Source organism: Pseudophryne corroboree, unplaced genomic scaffold (assembly GCF_028390025.1).
Source record: "Pseudophryne corroboree isolate aPseCor3 unplaced genomic scaffold, aPseCor3.hap2 scaffold_796, whole genome shotgun sequence".
Taxonomy (NCBI): Eukaryota; Metazoa; Chordata; class Amphibia; order Anura; family Myobatrachidae; genus Pseudophryne; species Pseudophryne corroboree.
The window spans coordinates 267,270-289,484 of record NW_026970375.1 but is presented as its reverse complement, the minus strand read 5'-3'; the positions used below and the strand labels follow the sequence as shown (position 1 = coordinate 289,484).

Genomic DNA, 22,215 nt, shown 5'->3' with positions numbered 1-22,215 from the left:
GTCTTCATCCTGTGGCCCTCCAGCTGCTGTGAAACTACACATCCCAGCATGCCCTGCCACAGTTTTGCTATTAAGGTATGCTAAAACTGAGGCAGGGCATGCTGGGATGTGTAGTTCCACAGCAGCTGGAGGGTCGCAGGTTGAAGACCAATGTTTTAGCATGCCTGTTCTATGATGCATGTTCCATGATGTCACAATCAGCTTGGAATGGGGTGTCTAGCAGGCATTTGCTGACAGCCACTTGAGGGAGACACACATCAGGAGATGCAGCATATCGGAGGTCTTCGATGCCTTTCCAGCAAATGCACACCACCTGCTGCTGGTCTGGACACAAAACAATGCCCACAATCGAAGTCCCAAAATGCCCAACTACAGGATTCATGTAAGTAGTGAATTTAGGAATGAATTTAGAAGTAGGAAATTAAGTTAGTTCACAAGTACATTCAAATTCAGATCTAAAGACTAAACACAAAACACAAAATAAGACTCCACAGAGCAATTATCAGGTGTCTTTATCAATTGTTGCATTTAAAAAATCAAGCAATTAGGGAACACAATGTTGCGACAATGTAACCCTATTTGCAAAATAGTACTAAATAAGTTTGTCGATGTAAGACATTTGCAAAGGCGCAAACAAAACACGCTGGAAAATGCAACTGAATCTGTTTTTGGAGGTTAGAAAAGATGCAGGATCAAGTAGCTCCATGGGTAGGGTGTTTGATTAGAATTCAACAGGTTATAGGTTTGAATCCTGGGTATGATAGTTTGAGATGTTATTTAATAAAGCATGTTTATATATTAGTCACACATTGCTTACTTGTACAAATGGCATGTCACCAGTTAGTGCTGACTGCTGATATGCCATTTGCACTAAAACAAATTAAAATGGTAAAAGTTATTGTACTTTAAGTAAAAATAAAAGCTAAAATATCAATCCCAGTTTTGGATTACTTTAATGAACAAAAAAAAAATGCATATAGCAAAGGATAGTTTCAATCTGCCTACCTCTGGGTTATGGACCCAGCATGCTTCCATTACAGTACTCTGCTGCACATGTAAGTGCAAGAGATCCTGAAGCACTCACTCATCATGGGAAAGTACCAATGTGTTTCTTCATTGGTTGATGGAAGAAACATCTTACAAAAACTCTCCACATTATTGACTTTTTAAAATGTTTCTAGGAATCGTTCTAGATGAATGCTTATTAGCCTTTGTCAGTATGGACTTTTACAAAGTGTTGCTGTGGCGCAATCAGTTACTGTGTAAGGCTATTAACCAAAAGGTTGGTGGTTCAATCCCACCCAGGGACGTAATTGACCTTGTTATCAGATTTTGGTGATCTTTATGTAGACAAGTCAAAATTTCAAACCCCCTCTTATGGTGTAGGGTACCTGGCCTTCTCTGATGTAATCAGAGTTAGATTTGATTCAGTGATTTTATAAAAACAGCTAGGAAGCACAATTTAGCAGTGGGTTGCAGAGAAAAAGAAATATGCTGGCAAAAAAATCCAATTGAGTGATTAAACAGCTCTTCATTTTCTGGCTTTATTTTTATGCTAACAAATTTGTTCTCTGAAAAGTGTCCACAAAGCCAAGTTTCTGATTAACACCTTTGTAGGGATGGTTTTTAACCTATTACTAAATTAAACTTGCTTCATTGGAAAGGCAGCAAGATGCATCCTCATTTCAATATCTACTGAAATAATACAGGTTGACACCAGGAAACATTAACGCCACTGCATCCTTTGTGCTTTCTCATGTGGAAGTCTGTTTAATGTGAAAACAAGGTGATATCTAATTAGCACACAGGTAAGGAATTAAGAAAATCTTTATTTAAGGGTGAAGATGTTTCTCACAAAATCGTTGCCCCAATGCATCATTGAAATTCAAGCTGGAAAGATGATTTTAATATATCACTTGTACATTTTGTATTGCTCTTCTGGTGACAATGTAGTTTGTTTTTGTCAATTACCATTTTAATAATCGGGTAAAGAAAATTAAGTGGATTTTTGAAAGAAAACAATACTGTCAATATACTATTAAAACAAATGAAAATGGTAAAAGTTATTGTACTTTAAGTAAAAATAAAAGAGCAAAAATATCAATCCCAGTTTTGGATTACTTTAATTAACAAAAAAAAAACGCATATAGCAGAGGATAGTTTCAATCTGCCTACCTCTGTGCTATGGACCCAGCATGCTTCCATTACAGTACTCTGCTGCACATGTAATTGCAAGAGATCCTGAAGCACTCACTCATCATGGGAAAGTACCAATGTGTTTCTTCATTGGTTGATGGAAGAAACATCTTACAAAAACTCTCCAGATTATTGACTATTTAAAGTTTTTCAAGGAAACGTTCTAGATGAATGCTTATTAGCCTTTGTCAGTATATACTTTTGCAAAGTGTCGCTGTGGCGCAATCAGTTAGTGTGTACGGCTATTAACCAAAAGGTTGGTGGTTCAATCCCACCCAGGGATGTAATTGACCTTGTTATCAGATTTTGGTGATCTTTAAGTAGACAAGTCAAAATTTCAAAAACCCCTGTTATGGTGTAGGGTACCTGGCCTTCTCTGATGTAATCAGAGTTAGATTTGATTCAGTGATTTTATAAAAACAGCTAGGAAGCACAATTTAGCAGTGGTTTGCAGAGAAAAAGAAATATGCTGGCAAAAAAATCCAATTGAGTGATTAAACAGCTCTTCATTTTCTGGCTTTATTTTTATGCTAACAAATTTGTTCTCTGAAAAGTGTCCACAAAGCCAAGTATCTGATTAACATCTTTGTAGGGATGGTTTTTCACCTATTACTAAATTAAACTTGCTTCATTGGAAAGGCAGCAAGATGCATCCTCATTTCAATATCTCCTGAAATAATACAGGTTGACACCAGGAAACATTAACGCCACTGCATCCTTGCTGCTTTCTCATGTGGAAGTCTGTTTAATGTGAAAACAAGGTGATATCTAATTAGCACACAGGTAAGGAATTAAGAAAATCTTTATTTAAGGGTGAAGATGTTTCTCACAAAATCGTTGCCCCAATGCATCATTGAAATTCAAGCTGGAAAGATGATTTTAATATATCACTTGTACATTTTGTATTGCTCTTCTGGTGACAATGTAGTTTGTTTTTGTCAATTACCATTTTAATAATAGGGTAAAGAAAATTAAGTGGATTTTTGAAAGAAAACAATACTGTCAATATACTATTAAAACAAATTAAAATGGTAAAAGCTATTGTACTTTAAGTAAAAATAAAAGAGCAAAAATATCAATCCCAGTTTTGGATTACTTTAATTAACAAAAAAAAAATGCATATAGCAGAGGATAGTTTCAATCTGCCTACCTCTGGGTTAAGGGGCCCAGCATGCTTCCATTGCAGTACTCTGCTGCACATGTAAGTGCAAGAGATCCTGAAGCACTCACTCATCATGGGAAAGTACCAATGCGTTTCTTCATTGGTTGATGGAAGAAACATCTTACAAAAACTCTCCAGATTATTGACTTTTTAAAGTTTTCTAGGAAACGTTCTAGATGAATGCTTATTAGCCTTTGTCAGTATGTACTTTTGCAAAGTGTCTCGGTGGTGCAATCGGTTAGTGTGTTTGGTTATTAACCAAAGGGTTGGTGGTTCAATCCCACCCAGTGATGTTATTGACCATGTCATCAGATTTTGGTGATCTTTAAGTAGACAAGTCAAAATTTCAAACCCCCTCTTATGGTGTAGGGTACCTGGCCTACTCTGATGTAATCAGAGTTAGATTTGATTAAGTGATTTTATAAAAGAACAGCTAGGAAGCACAACTTAGCAGTGGGTTGCAGAGAAAAAGAAATACGCTTGCAGAAAAATCCAATTGAGTGACTAAACAGCTCTTCATTTTCTGGCTTTATTTTTATGCTAACTAATTTGTTCTCTGAAAAGTGTCCACAAAGCCAAGTATCTGATTAACACCTTTGTAGGGATGGTTTTTCACCTATTACTAAATTAAACTTGCTTCATTGGAAAGGCAGCAAGTGATGTCATCCAAGCAGTGGGTCAAAGTTGGCTTCAACCCTCGTCTGCTTATGAAAAGAGAAAAGGGATATGCAGGGCATGGCGGCCTTTTGCGACGCTTGGATGACCCCTAGTTCGCATTAAACACCCCCACCCTCCTTCGGTGTGGGGCTCATGTTGGCCATGCCCCAGCCCCTGAAGCATTCAAGCTGATTTCTTGCAGCAGCTAGGTACTGTAACAGCTCCAGAGCTGCTCTGTAAGGCAAGTAAAAGGGTGTGGGCCCTGCAGCACTACCTGTAGTTTGCATTGTGCATTGGAAGGCACAAAGTAAGCAGACGGGAGGAGAAGTCAGGATAGTGCACAAGGTTATAGAAGGGAGGGGCTCAAGAAAAGAGAAGTGGAAACAGACAGCATACTAGGCTGGAGAGAGACCTGAGACAAAGAGATCTGAATTATACGAGAGCCGTCCAGGGGAAACACAAATTATGCAGTCAAGTTTCCCACATTTGGGGAAATCGCAAGGGGCAGCACACCCAGAGTGCAATGGGTGAGCCTTGCCCTGGGAGAAGCACCTTCATGATCATAGTATCTCACCTGGCAGGTTAGTAGGAGTTGGGCTAGAGCTGGGGAGGGTCGCTGCTCGGGCACTACCTTTCAAGTGAAGGAGATCCAACTGAGGCAGCACAAGGGAACTCTCAAAAGAAGAACAAGGCTAGAGGAAGATCTGAGACAAAGAAATCTGACTTTACCAGAGCTGACCAGAGGAAAGCACAAACACAGTCCACCACTACCACAAATAATGCAGTCGAGTTTCCCACATTTGGGGAAATCACAGGGGTCAGCATACCCAGAATGCAATGAATGAACCTCACCCTGGGAAAACAATCTTCATGACAATAGTATCTCCTATGCAAAATAAGTATGATTTGGGATAGGGCTGGGGAGGGCCGCTGCTCAGGCACATCTCTGTCAAGTAAAGGAGATTCAACTGAGGCAGCACAAGGGAACTCTCATCTGGGGACAACAACTGCAGGGAGAACACATATTTTCAGATGAACATGGGGTGGCAGAAGGCTGCCTAATACTGAAGCACCCCCAAACAACAAACCAAATGCAACAACTAGTGCAAGCATTCCTGGGGGATGGCCTGCAGCAGATGGATTTGAATATGGTGATGTCATCCAAGCAGTGGGTCAAAGTTGGCTTCAACCCTCGTCTGCATATGAAAAGAGAAAAGGAGCGTGCAGGGCATGGAGGCCTTTTGTGGTGCTTGGATGACCCCTAGTTCGCATTAAGCACCCCCACCCTCCTTCAGTGTGGGGCTCATGTTGGCCATTCCCCAGCCCCTGAAGTATTCAAGCTGATTTCTTGCAGCAGCTGGGCACTGTAACAGCTCCAGAGCTGCTCTGTAAAGCAAGTAAAAGGGTGTGGGCCCTGCAGCACTACCCGTAGTTTGCATTGTGCATTGGGAGGCACAAAGTAAGCAGACGGGAGGAGAAGTCAGGATAGTGCACAAGGGTATAGAAGGGAGGGGCTCAAGAAAAAAGAAGTGGAACCAGACAGCAAACTAGGCTGGAGAGAGACCTGAGACAAAGAGATCTGAATTACATGAGAGCCGACCAGGGAAAACTCAAATTATGCAGTCAAGTTTCCCACATTTGGGGAAATCGCAGGGGCAGCACACCCAGAGTGCAATGGGTGAGCCTTGCCCTGGGAGAAGCAACTTCATGATCATAGTATCTCACCTGGCAGGTAAGTAGGAGTTGGGCTAGAGCTGGGGAGGGTCGCTGCTCGGGCACCCCCCTGTCAAGTGAAGGAGATCCAACTGAGGCAGCACAAGGGAACTCTCGAAAGAAGAACAAGGCTAGAGGAAGATCTGAGACAAAGAAATCTGAATTTTACCAGAGCTGACCAGAGGAAAGCACAAACACAGTCCCCCACTACCACAAATAATGCAGTCGAGTTTCCCACATTTGGGGAAATCACAGGGGTCAGCATACCCAGAATGCAATGAATGAACCTAACCCTGGGAGAACAATCTTCATGACCATGGTATCTCCTATGCAAAATAAGTATGATTTGGGATAGGGCTGGGGAGGGCCGTTGCTCAGGCACATCTCTGTCAAGTAAGTTGCATTTGATTTGTTGTTTGGGGGTGCTTCAGTATTAGGCAGCCTTCTGCCCTACCATGTTCATCTGAAAATATGTGTTCTCCCTGCAGTTGTTGTCCCCAGATGAGAGTTCCCTTGTGCTGCCTCAGTTGAATCTCCTTTTGGAGAAGACCTCAATAAGATTGTAGCTGATCTGGCTACTGCTAAAACAGCTTGCCTACCTAGTATGACTCCTACCACGCAGAAGGCTAAAAGTACTTTTCTTGGCCCTTTCATCCTCCAGGTAAAGCGTACCCAAGGTCAGGCATACCCAAAGCAAGCTCATGTTTCCAGACCTGCCAAGCCCAGACTGAAGCAATCCTGGGCTGCCCATCAGCCTGCTTCCAAAACGGACAAGCCTGCCGCATGACGGTGCAGGCCTCCCTCTGGGGGATCCCAGGGTGGGGGGCCCGACTTCTAGGTTTGGCAAAGAAAGGTATAATTCTAAGCTAGAGAATTCTGTTTGGAGCTCACCTTGTACTTTGTGAAGAAATAATCAGCATTGTGGCTGAGCAGATACATGTAGTGTGTGGCTGCAAACTGCATGGATCTGCTGCGTTGTAATGCTGATTCTTTTTTTTTGCAAAGTACCAATAGCTTCATATAATGTTCACAATTTTTATGCAGGATCAAATAGCTCAATAGGTAGGGTGTTTGATTAGAATTCAACACGTTATAGGTTTGAATCCTGGGTATGGTAGTTTGAGATGTGTTATTTAATAAAGTATGTTGTTCTGACTGCCGGCATCCTATCACCTGGGATATCATACTAAATAAATGGAGTTGATCAAATTTTTTTTTTTTAACTAGGGACAATTTCCAGATACTTCTCTTTATAACTGAGATTGCCCCCTGGAACTTCACATCAGTTGACAACTATGCATGAGTGGGCAGTGCTTGCCCTGGATCTGTCCACCCATTTATGTGCCGCCATAAAATAAAGCATGACTAACAGTTATCCTGGGCGTACACTACACAATTATCTGTCAGGCTATCTATCCAGTCTGGATGGATGGAATGAAAATCTGGTAATGTATAGGAGCAAATGTCAATTAACCATTTGCTCCCAAACACTAGAAAAGTGGTCAAAAATGGTCATTACACAAATTGGTTAAACCCAAAATTTAACCAATTTGTTTAGGGGACCATTTTTGTCCATTTTTTAGTGTTTGAGAGTAAATCGTTGATGGTCATTTGCTCACATAGATAACCGGATTTCTATTCCAACCAGCCAGTGTTGGAGAGATGGTCTGCCAGATTACATAATGCATACCAGAGCCATAACTAGACTTTTTGGTGCCCTGTGACAGAGAATTATATGCCCTCCCCCCCATTTTTGCAATATGGACAAAAGGCGCATGCCTTGTGGGGAAGGGGCATAACAAGATTGGTCTCAGAGAAAGCACATGAGATATGAAGATATATCTAGTATACTTGACACTCAATGGTTTGTGGTTTTGCAGGGGTGCCCTCCTTAAATGCATATACAGTCACACATGGCATGTTTGTGTAAATGGCATATCAGCAGTCAGCACTAACTGGTGACATGCCATTTGTACAAGTAAGCCATGTGTGACTAATATATAAACATACTTTATTAAATAACACCTCAAACTATCATACCCAGGATTCAAACCTATAACCTGTTAAATTCTAATCAAACACCCTACCCATTGAGCTACTTGATCCTGCATCTATTCTAACCTCCAAAAACAGATTCAGTTGCATTTTCCAGCGTGTTTTGTTTGCGCCTTTGCAAATGTCTTACATCGACAAACTTATTTAGTACTATTTTGCAAATAGGGTTACATTGTCGCAACATTGTGTTCCCTAATTGCTTGATTTTTTAAATGCAAAAATTGATAAAGACACCTGATAATTGCTCTGTGGAGTCTTCTTTTGTGTCTACTTCTTATCTACATTTAATTCCCTACCTATAATCAAGGCATTTTTAAATGCTGGGTGCTGCCAGGACGTGAGGCCTACCTAGTCTTTAGATCTGAATTTGAATGTACTTGTGAACTAACTTAATTTCCTACTTCTAAATTCATTCCTAAATTCACTACTTACATTAATCCTGTAGTTGGGCATTTTGAGCCTTCAATTGTGGGCATTGTTTTGTGTCCAGACCAGCAGCTGGTGGTGTGCATTTGCTGGAAAGGCATCGAAGACCTCCGATATGCTGCATCTCCTGATGTGTGTCTGCCTCAAGTGGCTGTCAGCAAATGCATGCTAGACACCCCATTCCAAGCTGATTGTGACATCACGGAACATGCATCATAGAACAGGCATGCTAGAACATGGGTCTTCAACCTGCGACCCTCCAGCTGCTGTGGAACTACATATCCCAGCATGCCCTGCCTCAGTTTTAGCATACCTTAAAAGCAAAACTGTAGCAGGGCATGCTGGGATGTGTAGTTTCACAGCAGCTGGAGGGCAACAGGATGAAGACCCATGTGCTAGAACCAAACCGCAGGTACATTGAATGCTAGCAAGCTGAATGTTTAAATCCTTTTTGTTCCGCAGCATTCCAATGCGGAAGATTCCATGGAACCAGAGATTATTCCATTGAGAAGGACATGCTGCCTGGATGACTGCACTGTGCAAATTAAATCACGGAGCCAGTTGGCTTGTGGGTGGCTCTGGTGACTGGGTGGTTGGGTGGGCGGTGTGTCGGAGGTGGAGCACATGCAAATGAATGTGTATCATCCAGCTAGTGAGAGAGAAAACTCATGCAGGAGTGTGCCTGCTTGTCAGTGAGTTATGCACCTTGCCAGACGTCAAATCTACATGGAGCAACTGGAGGGGACAAGAGCAGGTTTGGAAAATATAGACAGAAGAGCATATATGCTGGCGCATTCTCCATGATTGTGTCAGCTTATGTTTTGGTGCACTGCACTTTCACTAAGTTTTAGCCATTTTGTTTAAACGCAAGTGTAGTTGCTTCTCGCTCTTTTGGCTGTGATATTGTATTGTGGTTGAAGAGTCTGCTGGAGGGATTGTTTTCTTCATTGGCGAGAGACTGAAGATATTCCAGGATGGAAGGCTTGGGAACACTATCCGTTTTTCAGTTGTGGAAGAGTTGAAAGACCGGATTGGACTACATTCTATAGTAAAGGGTATCTTTGTATTTATTAATCCTCCCTTTATATGTGTCTGTCTTTCAATAAAGCTTTGGGCTTGTGATTCCGTCACCCTCTTACACTCCACACCCATAGCCTTATTAACTATTGTATTGTTTAAATGTATAGTGCAGTTCATGATTTATAGTGTAGGCTGACCTGTGCTGTAGTTCTTGAACTGTACTATACCGACAGCATTTGTATTGTGTTTTGGCTGTGCTGCAACACAGTACTTATGTGTGTAATGTTTATGTATGTTTTTTTGCTTCTTTATGTCAATAAAGACTGCTTTTTCAATCCAATATCTGAAAACAATCAATGTTTATCTTTGATGGCAATAGAAGTGGTATGATATTTGCTGCTTTTGAAAGGCAATATCTGATATGTCCCCTATCTGGGAACCATATATTAAATGGCTTTTCAGAAAAGGGAGATGGGAGAAGAGCTTTCAGTACTTGTAGGACCGATGCACATTTCCTATTCTAGCCTCCAAAAACAGATTCAGTAGCATTTTCCAGCGTGTTTTGGATGCGCCTTTGCAAATGTCTTACATCGACAAACTTATTTAGTACTATTTTGCAAATAGGGTTACATTGTTGCAACATTGTGTTCCCTAATTGCTTGATTTTTTAAATGCAACAATTGATAAAAACACCTGATAACTGCTCTGCGGAGTCTTATTTTGTGTCTACTTCTTATCTACATTTAATTCCGTACCTCTAATCAAGGCATTTTTAAATGCTGGCGGCTGCCAGGACGTGAGGCCTACCTAGACTTTAGATCTGAATTTGAATGTACTTGTGAACTAACTTAATTTCCTACTTCTAAATTCATTCCTAAATTCACTACTTACATGAATCCTGTAGTTGGGCATTTTGGGACTTCGATTGTGGGCATTGTTTTGTGTCCAGACCAGCAGCAGGTGGTGTGCATTTGCTGGAAAGGCATCGAAGACCTCCGATATGCTGCATCTCCTGATGTGTGTCTCCCTCAAGTGGCTGTCAGCAAATGCCTGCTAGACACCCCATTCCAAGCTGATTGTGACATCACGGAACATGCATCATAGAACAGGCATGCTAAAACATGGGTCTTCAACCTGCGACCCTCCAGCTGCTGTGGAACTACACATCCCAGCATGCCCTGCCTCAGTTTTAGCATACCTTATAGCAAAACTGTGGCAGGGCATGCTGGGATGTGTAGTTTCACAGCAGCTGGAGGGCCACAGGATGAAGACCCATGTGCTAGAGCCAAGCCGCAGGTACATTGAATGCTAGCAAGCTGAATATTTAAATCCTTTTTGTTCCGCAGCATTCCAATGCGGAAGATTCCATGGAACCAGAGATCCTTCCATTGAGAAGGACATGCTGCCTGGATGACTACACTGTGCAAATTAAATCACGGAGCCAGTTGGTTTGTGGGTGGCTCTGGTGACTGGGTGGTTGGGTGGGTGGTGTGTCGGAGGTGGAGCACATGCAAATGATTGTGTATCATCCAGCTAGTGAGAGTGAAAACTCATGCAGGAGTGTGCCTGCTTGTCAGTGGGTTATGCACCTTGCCAGACGTTAAATCTACATAGAGCAGCTGGAGGGGACAAGAGCATGTTTGCAAAATATAGATAGAAGAGCATATATGCTGGCGCATTCTCCATGATTGTGTCAGCTTATGTTTTGGTGCACTGCACTTTCCTCCACTAAGTTTTAGCCATTTTTGTTAAGCTCCAGTGTAGTTGCTTCTCGGCCTTTTGGCTGTGATCTTGTATTGTGGTTGAAGGGTCTGCTGGAGGGAGGGATTGCTTTCTTCATTGGCGAAAGACCAAAGATATTCCAGGATGGAAGGCTTGGGAACACTATCCGTTTTTCAACGGCTCTAGCACATGGGTCTTCATCCTGTGGCCCTCCAGCTGCTGTGAAACTACACATCCCAGCATGCCCTGCCACAGTTTTGCTATTAAGGTATGCTAAAACTGAGGCAGGGCATGCTGGGATGTGTAGTTCCACAGCAGCTGGAGGGTCGCAGGTTGAAGACCCATGTTTTAGCATGCCTGTTCTATGATGCATGTTCCATGATGTCACAATCAGCTTGGAATGGGGTGTCTAGCAGGCATTTGCTGACAGCCACTTGAGGGAGACACACATCAGGAGATGCAGCATATCGGAGGTCTTCGATGCCTTTCCAGCAAATGCACACCACCTGCTGCTGGTCTGGACACAAAACAATGCCCACAATCGAAGTCCCAAAATGCCCAACTACAGGATTCATGTAAGTAGTGAATTTAGGAATGAATTTAGAAGTAGGAAATTAAGTTAGTTCACTAGTACATTCAAATTCAGATCTAAAGACTAAACACAAAACACAAAATAAGACTCCACAGAGCAATTATCAGGTGTCTGCATTGTTGCATTTAAAAAATCAAGCAATTAGGGAACACAATGTTGCGACAATGTAACCCTATTTGCAAAATAGTACTAAATAAGTTTGTCGATGTAAGACATTTGCAAAGGCGCAAACAAAACACGCTGGAAAATGCAACTGAATCTGTTTTTGGAGGTTAGAAAAGATGCAGGATCAAGTAGCTCCATGGGTAGGGTGTTTGATTAGAATTCAACAGGTTATAGGTTTGAATCCTGGGTATGATAGTTTGAGGTGTTATTTAATAAAGTATGTTTATATATTAGTCACACATGGCTTACTTGTACAAATGGCATGTCACCAGTTAGTGCTGACTGCTGATATGCCATTTGGACTAAAACAAATTAAAATGGTAAAAGTTATTGTACTTTAAGTAAAAATAAAAGCTAAAATATCAACCCCAGTTTTGGATTACTTTAATGAACAAAAAAAAAATGCATATAGCAAAGGATAGTTTCAATCTGCCTACCTCTGGGTTATGGGCCCAGCATGCTTCCATTGCAGTACTCTGCTGCACATGTAAGTGCAAGAGATCCTGAAGCACTCACTCATCATGCGAAAGTACCAATGTGTTTCTTCATTGGTTGCTGGAAGAAACATCTTACAAAAACTCTCCAGATTATTGACTTTTTAAAGTTTTTCTAGGAAACGTTCTAGATGAATGCTTATTAATCTTTGTCAGTATGTACTTTTCGCAAAGTGTCTCTGTGGCGCAATCGGTTAGTGTGTTCAGCTATTAATCAAAAGGTTGGTGGTTCAATCCCACCCAGGGACGTAATTGACCTTGTAATCAGATTTTGGTGATATTTAAGTAGACAAGTCAAAATTGCAAACCCCCTCTTATGGTGTAGGGTACCTGGCCTTCTCTGATGTAATCAGATTTGATTAAGTGATTTTATAAAAAAACAGCTAGGAAGCACAATTTAGCAGTGGGTTGCAGAGAAAAAGAAAAATGCTGGCAGAAAAATCCAATTGAGTGATTAAACAGCTCTTCATTTTCTGGCTTTATTTTTATGATAACAAATTTGTTCTCTGAAAAGTGTCCACAAAGCCAAGTATCTGATTAACATCTTTGTAGGGATGTTTTTTCACCTATTACTAAATTAAACTTGCTTCATTGGAAAGGCAGCAAGATGCATCCTCATTTCAATATCTACGGAAATAATACAGGTTGACACCAGGAAACATTAACGCCACTGCATCTTTGCTGTTTTCTCATGTGGAAGTCTGTTTAATGTGAAAACAAGGTGATATCTAATTAGCACACAGGTAAGGAATTAAGAAAATCTTTATTTAAGGGTGAAGATGTTTCTCACAAAATCGTTGCCCCAATGCATCATTGAAATTCAAGCTGGAAAGATGATTTTAATATATCACTTGTACATTTTGTATTGCTCTTCTGGTGACAATGTAGTTTGTTTTTGTCAATTACCATTTTAATAATAGGGTAAAGAAAATTAAGTGGATTTTTGAAAGAAAACAATACTGTCAATATACTATTAAAACAAATTAAAATGGTAAAAGTTATTGTACTTTAAGTAAAAATAAAAGCTAAAATATCAATCCCAGTTTTGGATTACTTTAATGAACAAAAAAAAAATGCATATAGCAAAGGATAGTTTCAATCTGCCTACCTCTGGGTTATGGGCCCAGCATGCTTCCATTGCAGTACTCTGCTGCACATGTAAGTGCAAGAGATCCTGAAGCACTCACTCATCATGCAAAAGTACCAATGTGTTTCTTCATTGGTTGCTGGAAGAAACATCTTACAAAAACTCTCCAGATTATTGACTTTTTAAAGTTTTTCTAGGAAACGTTCTAATGAATGCTTATTAGTCTTTGTCAGTATGGACTTTTTGCAAAGTGTCTCTGTGGCGCTATCGGTTAGTGTGTTCAGCTATTAATCAAAACGTTGGTGGTTCAATCCCACCCAGGGACGTAAGTGACCTTGTGATCAGATTTTGGTGATATTTAAGTAGACAAGTCAAAATTGCAAACCCCCTCTTATGGTGTAGGGTACCTGGCCTTCTCTGATGTAATCAGAGTTAGATTTGATTAAGTGATTTTATAAAAAATCAGCTAGGAAGCACAATTTAGCAGTGGGTTGCAGAGAAAAAGAAAAATGCTGGCAGAAAAATCCAATTGAGTGATTAAACAGCTCTTCATTTTCTGGCTTTATTTTTATGATAACAAATTTGTACTCTGAAAAGTGTCCACAAAGCCAAGTATCTGATTAACATCTTTGTAGGGATGGTTTTTCACCTATTACTAAATTAAACTTGCTTCATTGGAAAGGCAGCAAGATGCATCCTCATTTCAATATCTACGGAAATAATACAGGTTGACACCAGGAAACATTAACGCCACTGCATCTTTGCTGTTTTCTCATGTGGAAGTCTGTTTAATGTGAAAACAAGGTGATATCTAATTAGCACACAGGTAAGGAATTAAGAAAATCTTTATTTAAGGGTGAAGATGTTTCTCACAAAATCGTTGCCCCAATGCATCATTGAAATTCAAGCTGGAAAGATGATTTTAATATATCACTTGTACATTTTGTATTGCTCTTCTGGTGACAATGTAGTTTGTTTTTGTCAATTACCATTTTAATAATCGGGTAAAGAAAATTAATTGGATTTTTGAAAGAAAACAATACTGTCAATATACTATTAAAACAAATTAAAATGGTAAAAGTTATTGTACTTTAAGTAAAAATAAAAGAGCAAAAATATCAATCCCAGTTTTGGATTACTTTAATTAACAAAAAAAATGCATATAGCAGAGGATAGTTTCAATCTGCCTACCTCTGGGTTATGGACCCAGCATGCTTCCATTACAGTACTCTGCTGCACATGTAAGTGCAAGAGATCCTGAAGCACTCACTCATCATGGGAAAGTACCAATGTGTTTCTTCATTGGTTGATGGAAGAAACATCTTACAAAAACTCTCCACATTATTGACTTTTTAAAATGTTTCTAGGAATCGTTCTAGATGAATGCTTATTAGCCTTTGTCAGTATATACTTTTGCAAAGTGTCGCTGTGGCGCAATCAGTTAGTGTGTAAGGCTATTAACCAAAAGGTTGGTGGTTCAATCCCACCCAGGGACTTAATTGACCTTGTTATCAGATTTTGGTGATCTTTAAGTAGACAAGTCAAAATTTCAAACCCCCTGTTATGGTGTAGGGTACCTGGCCTTCTCTGATGTAATCAGAGTTAGATTTGATTCAGTGATTTTATAAAAACAGCTAGGAAGCACAATTTAGCAGTGGGTTGCAGAGAAAAAGAAATATGCTGGCAGAAAAATCCAATTGAGTGATTAAACAGCTCTTCATTTTCTGGCTTTATTTTTATGCTAACTAATTTGTTCTCTGAAAAGAGTCCACAAAGCCAAGTATCTGATTAACATATTTGTAGGGATGGTTTTTCACCTATTACTAAATTAAACTTGCTTCATTGGAAAGGCAGCAAGATGCATCCTCATTTCAATATCTACTGAAATAATACAGGTTGACACCAGGAAACATTAACGCTACTGCATCCTTGCTGCTTTCTCATGTGGAAGTCTGTTTAATGTGAAAACAAGGTGATATCTAATTAGCACACAGGTAAGGAATTAAGAAAATCTTTATTTAAGGGTGAAGATGTTTCTCACAAAATCGTTGCCCCAATGCATCATTGAAATTCAAGCTGGAAAGATGATTTTAATATATCACTTGTACATTTTGTATTGCTCTTCTGGTGACAATGTAGTTTGTTTTTGTCAATTACCATTTTAATAATAGGGTAAAGAAAATTAAGTGGATTTTTGAAAGAAAACAATACTGTCAATATACTATTAAAACATATTAAAATGGTAAAAGTTATTGTACTTTAAGTAAAAATAAAAGAGAAAAAATATCAATCCCAGTTTTGGATTACTTTAATTAACAAAAAAAAATGCATATAGCAGAGGATAGTTTCAATCTGCCTACCTCTGGGTTATGAACCCAGCATGCTTTCATTACAGTACTCTGCTGCACATGTAAGTGCAAGAGATCCTGAAGCACTCACTCATCATGGGAAAGTACCAATGTGTTTCTTCGTTGGTTGATGGAAGAAACATCTTACAAAAACTCTCCAGATTATTGACTTTTTAAAGTTTTTCTAGGAAACGTTCTAGATGAATGCTTATTAGCCTTTGTCAGTATGGACTTTTGCAAAGTGTCTCTGTGGTGCAATCGGTTAGTGTGATTGGTTATTAACCAAAGGGTTGGTGGTTCAATCCCACCCAGTGATGTAATTGACCTTGTTATCAGATTTTGGTGATCTTTAAGTAGACAAGTCAAAATTTCAAAAACCCCTGTTATGGTGTAGGGTACCTGGCCTTCTCTGATGTAATCAGAGTTAGATTTGATTCAGTGATTTTATAAAAACAGCTAGGAAGCACAATTTAGCAGTGGTTTGCAGAGAAAAAGAAATATGCTGGCAAAAAAATCCAATTGAGTGATTAAACAGCTCTTCATTTTCTGGCTTTATTTTTATGCTAACAAATTTGTTCTCTGAAAAGTGTCCACAAAGCCAAGTATCTGATTAACATCTTTGTAGGGATGGTTTTTCACCTATTACTAAATTAAACTTGCTTCATTGGAAAGGCAGCAAGATGCATCCTCATTTCAATATCTACTGAAATAATACAGGTTGACACCAGGAAACATTAACGCCACTGCATCCCTGCCGATGATAACCTCAAGTTGGGTCATTCGGTGCTGCAGAGTCGTACGCACTCTTCCACCCGTTCAAGAGCTTTGGTATAACCCCATGGTTCTTAATGTGACCCCAGCATCCTCTAGGTCGTATGAGAAAATAGGATTTTAATACCTACCGGTAAATCCTTTTCTCTTAGTCTGTAGAGGATGCTGGGCACCCGTCCCAGTCCATACTGTGTCTGCAGTTATTACTTGTGGTTATACACATGTTGTGTTATGGTTCTGGTCAGCTTTTTGCTGCAATTGTTCATGCCGTTGGCTTGTGTTCTGTTGAATGCCACATTCTGCGGCATGCTTAAGGTGTGAGCTGGTAAGATGCTCACCTTAGTTTAACAATAAATCCTTTCCTCGAAATGTCCGTCTCCCTGGGCACAGTTCCTATAACTGGAGTCTGGAGGAGGGGCATAGAGGGAGGAGCCAGTTCACACCCTTTGATAGTCTTAAAGTGCCCATGTCTCTTGCGGATCCCGTCTATACCCCATGGTTCTTAATGTGACCCCAGCATCCTCTACGGACTAAGAGAAAAGGATGCCCTTGCGCACTATCCTGACTTCTCCTCCCGTCTGCTTACTTTGTGCCTTCCAACACACAATGCGAACTACAGGTGGTGCTGCAGGGCCCACACCCTTTTACTTGCCTTACAGAACAGCTCTGGAGCTGTTACAGTGCCCAGCTGCTGCAAGAAATCAGCTTGAATGCTTCAGGGGATGGGGCATGGCCAACATGAGCCCCACACCAAAGGAGGGTGGGGGTGTTTAATGAGAACTAGGGGTCATCCAAGCACTGCAAAAGGCCGCCATGCCCTGCACGCCCCTTTTCTCTTTTCATATGCAGATGAGGGTTCCAGCCAACTTTGGCCCACTGCTTGGATAACATCACTGTATGCAAATCCGTCTGCTGCAGACCTTCCCCCAGGAATGCTTGTACTAGATGTTGCATATGGTTTGATATTTGATGGTGCTTCAGTATTAGGCAGCCTTCCGCCCTCCCATGTTCATCTGAAAAGATGTGGTCTCCCTGCAGTTGTTGTCCCCAGACGAGAGTTCCCTTGTGCTTCCTCAGTTGAATCTCCTTAACTTGACGGGGGAGGGGCTGCCAGAGCAGACACCCTCCCCAGCCCTATCCCAACTCATACTTATTTTGCATATGAGATTTCTTGATCATGAAGATTGTTCTCACAGGGTGAGGTTCATCCATTATATTTTAAAATAGGAAGGTACAAATTACATATTTGAATTGCATTTATGTGCTGGATTCAAATGTCCCCCCCCCCCCTTCCATTCTCAATTGTGCCCGTCAGCAGCTATTCTAAGGTTGCTGCCAATGGGTGTGACACATTAATTTCTTCTGTGGGGTACACTGGACTCCACAAGGATTCACATTGGGGTGTAGAGTAGGATCTTGATCTGAGGCACCAACCGGCTCAAAGCTTTTGACTGTTCCCAAGATGCTCAGTGCATTCTCCTCTATAACCCCGCTTCCATGAACAGGGAGCTCAGTGTGTAGTTGGTGCCTTCAGTAGCAGGCCACTTAACAGGGGCCTGCCTCAGGCAGCCTATTCTTAGCTATAAATTTTGACAAGAAAAGAAGAACTTGTTTTATGAGAATCTACAAGGGCTGCAGCAGGCTAGGTCTAATAGACATCTTTACTGCAGCTTCATAACTCCCAGCGGCGCTGTATACTCCCGTGCCCTGGTTGCTGGGTCACTGCAGCGGAGGCTCCGGTTTCATCCTAAGGTCAGTCACACACACACCACCCTTCCGGATCACGAGGCCGCTGTTGAAGGGGAGCGTGGCCGTAGGGGGTGGACCATGTGCGCACTGGCGTGGACACTGATTACTGGGCAGCCGCTCCACTAGTCACCAGGTACAGTTAAGGAGCACAGGTCTGGGGGTTTTTCTCCTATATTAACCCAATTTTGTACTGCCCGCAGCGCATTGTGATAGGTAATAGGGCCTGATTCAGGTTGGATTGCAATCACAATAAGCGATCCAACTGCAAAAATTGCTAAGAGCATACGCATGTGCCTGCATTTTCTGCGGCACCCTGCAGAGAATGCGATCGCCTCTGCCTGTCAATCGGGGCGGGGGGGGGGGGGATAGGTGGGTCAGCAACACTCCATTTCCAAGTCAGGGATGGAGCGGTGCAGGGGCAATGCTTCAAAATGGGGTCTGCAACGGAGGAGACACAGGGGGCGTGGTCACAGCGGCTGTATGACATCACATTCAGCCGCTGTGATCACAAAAATGGTGGCGGCTTCCTGCGCGCACATACAGTCTGCACCAGCAGGAGGCTACACCATTTTTTATGATCACGCTGAACTGCAGTGCGACTGCAATTACAGCATGGTCAAGAAGGGAGGCGTCATGCTGGGTGGCCATGCCTTTTCACTGTGCAGGAGCCAGCACCGCTCACACACTAGTCCCCGGGTGCAGCCCCCAACCCCCGGGACACCCGGAGCAACAAAATGTAGATTCAGGCCACCAGGCCACGTCCCTACCTATGAAACCATGCCTCCTTTTTACCATTGCGCTGCTTATCTGCGCGTACTGCATTACAATCTCCCTCGCCACCTCTCTGGGTGTCACCAGTAATAGTGACACCTCTGCCATGCTTGTAGCAGCTGGTCCTAAGATCTACGCCTCAAGCCCTGAGTGTTTGCCCTTGTGACTTGTTGATCATCATAGCGAAGCAGATGCTTACAGAAAACTGCAGGGGCTTAGATTGAAAATAAAAAAATTGATGGGTATAAGGTAGAGAGGAGCGGGTTCGGTTCTCCGAGAACCGAATTCCCCACGAACTCCACGTGGTTTACACTGGTCCGAGGCAGGCTCGGTTGTTCCCGCCTGACTCGGAAAACCTGAACAAGGGAAAATGTCATCATCCCGCTGTCGGATTCTCGCGAGATTCGGATTCCATATAAAGAGCTGCGCGTTGCCGCCATTTTTACTTGTGCATTGAAGAGAGAGCGGAATGGACGTGGCTATGTTCTCTCAGTGGAAATCTCAATAGCAGTGCTCAGTATCAGTGGTTACTTATTGCTGCTCAGTAATACTAGTAGTGTGTCTCTCCTGCTCAGTGTCAGTTCTCAGTAGTATCCTCATCAGTGCTCAGTATCACTGCTCATTGTCTTGTGCTGCATTGTGGTGCTCAGCATACTACAGTACATTACTAATAGTCCAGTGCTGCATCTTGCTGCTCAGTGTCAGTTCTAGTATCCTCATCAGTGCTCACTATCACTGTTCATTGCATTTTGGTTTTCTGTATACTACAGTAACATAGTAATATAGTAACATATAGTAACATAGTTTTTGAGGTTGAATAGAGGCAAATTGCCCATCGTGTTCAACCTGTTTTAAGTTGTGATGATTCTACATACTTGCTGAATAATGTTTTATGACTAGTTAGCTACTATAACTCATGTTACCCCCGGATTAACCATGTTGATATTTTAAGTATTATAACCTTGGATAGCTTTTTCATTCAGAAATGTATCCATTCCTTTTTTAAATCCAATTACAGAGTCCGCCATTACCACCTTCCCTGGCAGGGAATTCCACATCCTGATTGCCCTAACAGTGAAGATCATAGTATCTCACCTGGCAGGTAAGTAGGAGTTGGGCTAGAGCTGTGGAGGATTGCTGCTCGGGCACCCCCTCTCAAGTGAAGGAGATCCAACTGAGGCAGCACAAGGGAACTCTCGAAAGAAGAACAAGGCTAGAGGAAGATCTGAGACAAAGAAATCTGACTTTTACCAGAGCTGACCAGAGGAAAGCACAAACACAGTCCCCCACTACCACAAATAATGCAGTCGAGTTTCCCACATTTGGGGAAATCACAGGGGTCAGCATACCCAGAATGCAATGAATGAACCTCACCCTGGGAGAACAATCTTCATGACCATGGTATCTCCTATGCAAAATAAGTATGATTTGGGATAGGGCTGGGGAGGGCCGCTGCTCAGGCACATCTCTGTCAAGTAAAGGAGATTCAACTGAGGCAGCACAAGGGAACTCTCATCTGGGGACAACAACTGCAGGGAGAACACATATTTTCAGATGAAAATCTTGGTCATGCTCTGGTTTCTCTTCAGAACGAACAAATCTTTCGCCTTTTACTAAAGATTTCCGTGGAGAGGAGCAAAACTGAGTTTTACCTCAATTTTTGCATGCCCCATCTTTTTGGGGTTTCTTTTATCGGTTTAAAGATAGAATGAGTGTGCTTTAATGAAAGCTCATTTGCATAGAAATTACAGTAAATGTTTGTTTCTTTTCAAACAGAACTTTCTTGACCATGCTACTTGCTTGAAAGATCTGGGAGCACATGGAATACAGTACAAACCATGCTTATAGCAAGGAGAAGCCAGGTGAGAAATCTGCTTTCTTTCAAATTGGGCGCTCACTTTGATCTGAATGAGGACTGCTGGCATGGCACTCAGGCGACAGGTGGAATCTTGGTCATGCTCTGGTTTCTCTTCAGAATGAACAAATCTTTCGCCTTTTATTAAAGATTATCCGTGGAGAGGAGCAAAACTGAGTTTTATCTCAATTTTTGCATGCCCCATATTATTGGGGTTTCTTTTATCAGTTTAAAGACAGAACGAGTGAGCTTTCTTGTTGGCTTTAATGTAAGTTTATTTGTATAACAATGACAGTAAATGTCTGTTTCTTTTCAAGCAGAACTTTCTTGACCATACTAATTGCTTGAAAGATCTGGGAGCACATGGAAAAGAGTACAAACCATGCTTATAGCAAGGGGAAGCCTGGTGAGAAATCTGCTTTCTTTCTTTCATATTGGGTGCTCACTTTGAGCTGAATGAGGACTGCTGGCATGGCACTCAGGCGACAGGTGGAATCTTGGTCATGCTCTGGTTTCTCTTCAGAACGAACAAATCTTTCGCCTTTTACTAAAGATTTCCGTGGAGAGGAGCAAAACTGAGTTTTATCTAAATTTTTGCATGCCCCATATTATTGGGGTTTCTTTTATCAGTTTAAAGACAGAACGAGTGTGCTTTCTTGTTAGCTTTAATGTAAGTTGCCATAGATGCAGTGAAACACGCGTGTAGGGCACGGCGTGTCCGCGTGTATTTGACTCATGTGAAATGTTATAAAACAAAAATATATGATTATGATGTTAGCTGTTAGTCTCCACTAATAGGGAATAGAAGCTGAGCTATAAGAAAGGAATACACTAGATATGATGTCACTTAGCAATTACAATGTCTAAAGTGCATACAGATAGCTACTAATAACTCTTGATAAGAATGTATATCAGTGTGGGTATATTTATATGATGGGATATTGGGACTAGTGAATATATATCACTCCTGCTGTCCAGATTGGCAATAACCAGACAATTATGATAAGAGTAGAGATGTCACATGGGCTGCTATAGATATTAATTTAATGCTGTATGTGTCATTTGTTACAAATGGATACATTTTCTATGAGTCAGCCTAGCAGCTGCATGTTCTAACAGAACACTATCCTCACACAGAATCTGCTAACCTTGAGATAACTAAATGACAGTGTGTAACAGTCTCTTTACTATAAGACTGTTACAAAGTAATACAGAATCTGCTAACCTTGAGATAACTAAATGACAGTGTGTAACAGTCTCTTTACTATAAGACTGTTACAAAGTAATACCGGTATATATATTTGAAGTCAGTCTAGCAGCTGTGTGTTCCAGCAGTTTATAAGACAAAGAAAATCTCCTATTGTGGAATCTAGACACATGGGACTGCTGGCCTGTGTCATACTATTTATATGTAATACCAGTAACATGTATA

General features: G+C 41.4%; 8 non-coding genes across 8 annotated transcripts; 3 read left to right on the top strand and 5 right to left on the bottom strand.

Annotated features, from left to right (window-relative positions):
- Positions 1-4,440: 4,440 nt before the first annotated feature.
- On the bottom strand, positions 4,441-4,604 carry LOC135041175 (U1 spliceosomal RNA). Its single transcript, XR_010234890.1, has one exon. It is a non-coding gene; the product is annotated as a U1 spliceosomal RNA (small nuclear RNA).
- A 150-nt stretch (positions 4,605-4,754) lies between these two features.
- LOC135041271 (U1 spliceosomal RNA) lies at positions 4,755-4,918 on the bottom strand. The gene has a single exon (XR_010234974.1). It is a non-coding gene; the product is annotated as a U1 spliceosomal RNA (small nuclear RNA).
- Positions 4,919-5,592: 674 nt separating this feature from the next.
- LOC135041206 (U1 spliceosomal RNA) lies at positions 5,593-5,755 on the bottom strand. The gene has a single exon (XR_010234917.1). It is a non-coding gene; the product is annotated as a U1 spliceosomal RNA (small nuclear RNA).
- A 152-nt stretch (positions 5,756-5,907) lies between these two features.
- LOC135041257 (U1 spliceosomal RNA) lies at positions 5,908-6,071 on the bottom strand. Its single transcript, XR_010234960.1, has one exon. It is a non-coding gene; the product is annotated as a U1 spliceosomal RNA (small nuclear RNA).
- A 14,118-nt stretch (positions 6,072-20,189) lies between these two features.
- LOC135041200 (U1 spliceosomal RNA) lies at positions 20,190-20,353 on the bottom strand. The gene has a single exon (XR_010234911.1). It is a non-coding gene; the product is annotated as a U1 spliceosomal RNA (small nuclear RNA).
- A 144-nt stretch (positions 20,354-20,497) lies between these two features.
- On the top strand, positions 20,498-20,613 carry LOC135041236 (U5 spliceosomal RNA). Its single transcript, XR_010234940.1, has one exon. It is a non-coding gene; the product is annotated as a U5 spliceosomal RNA (small nuclear RNA).
- A 270-nt stretch (positions 20,614-20,883) lies between these two features.
- On the top strand, positions 20,884-21,000 carry LOC135041248 (U5 spliceosomal RNA). Its single transcript, XR_010234952.1, has one exon. It is a non-coding gene; the product is annotated as a U5 spliceosomal RNA (small nuclear RNA).
- A 286-nt stretch (positions 21,001-21,286) lies between these two features.
- On the top strand, positions 21,287-21,402 carry LOC135041237 (U5 spliceosomal RNA). Its single transcript, XR_010234941.1, has one exon. It is a non-coding gene; the product is annotated as a U5 spliceosomal RNA (small nuclear RNA).
- The last annotated feature ends 813 nt before the right edge of the window (positions 21,403-22,215 follow it).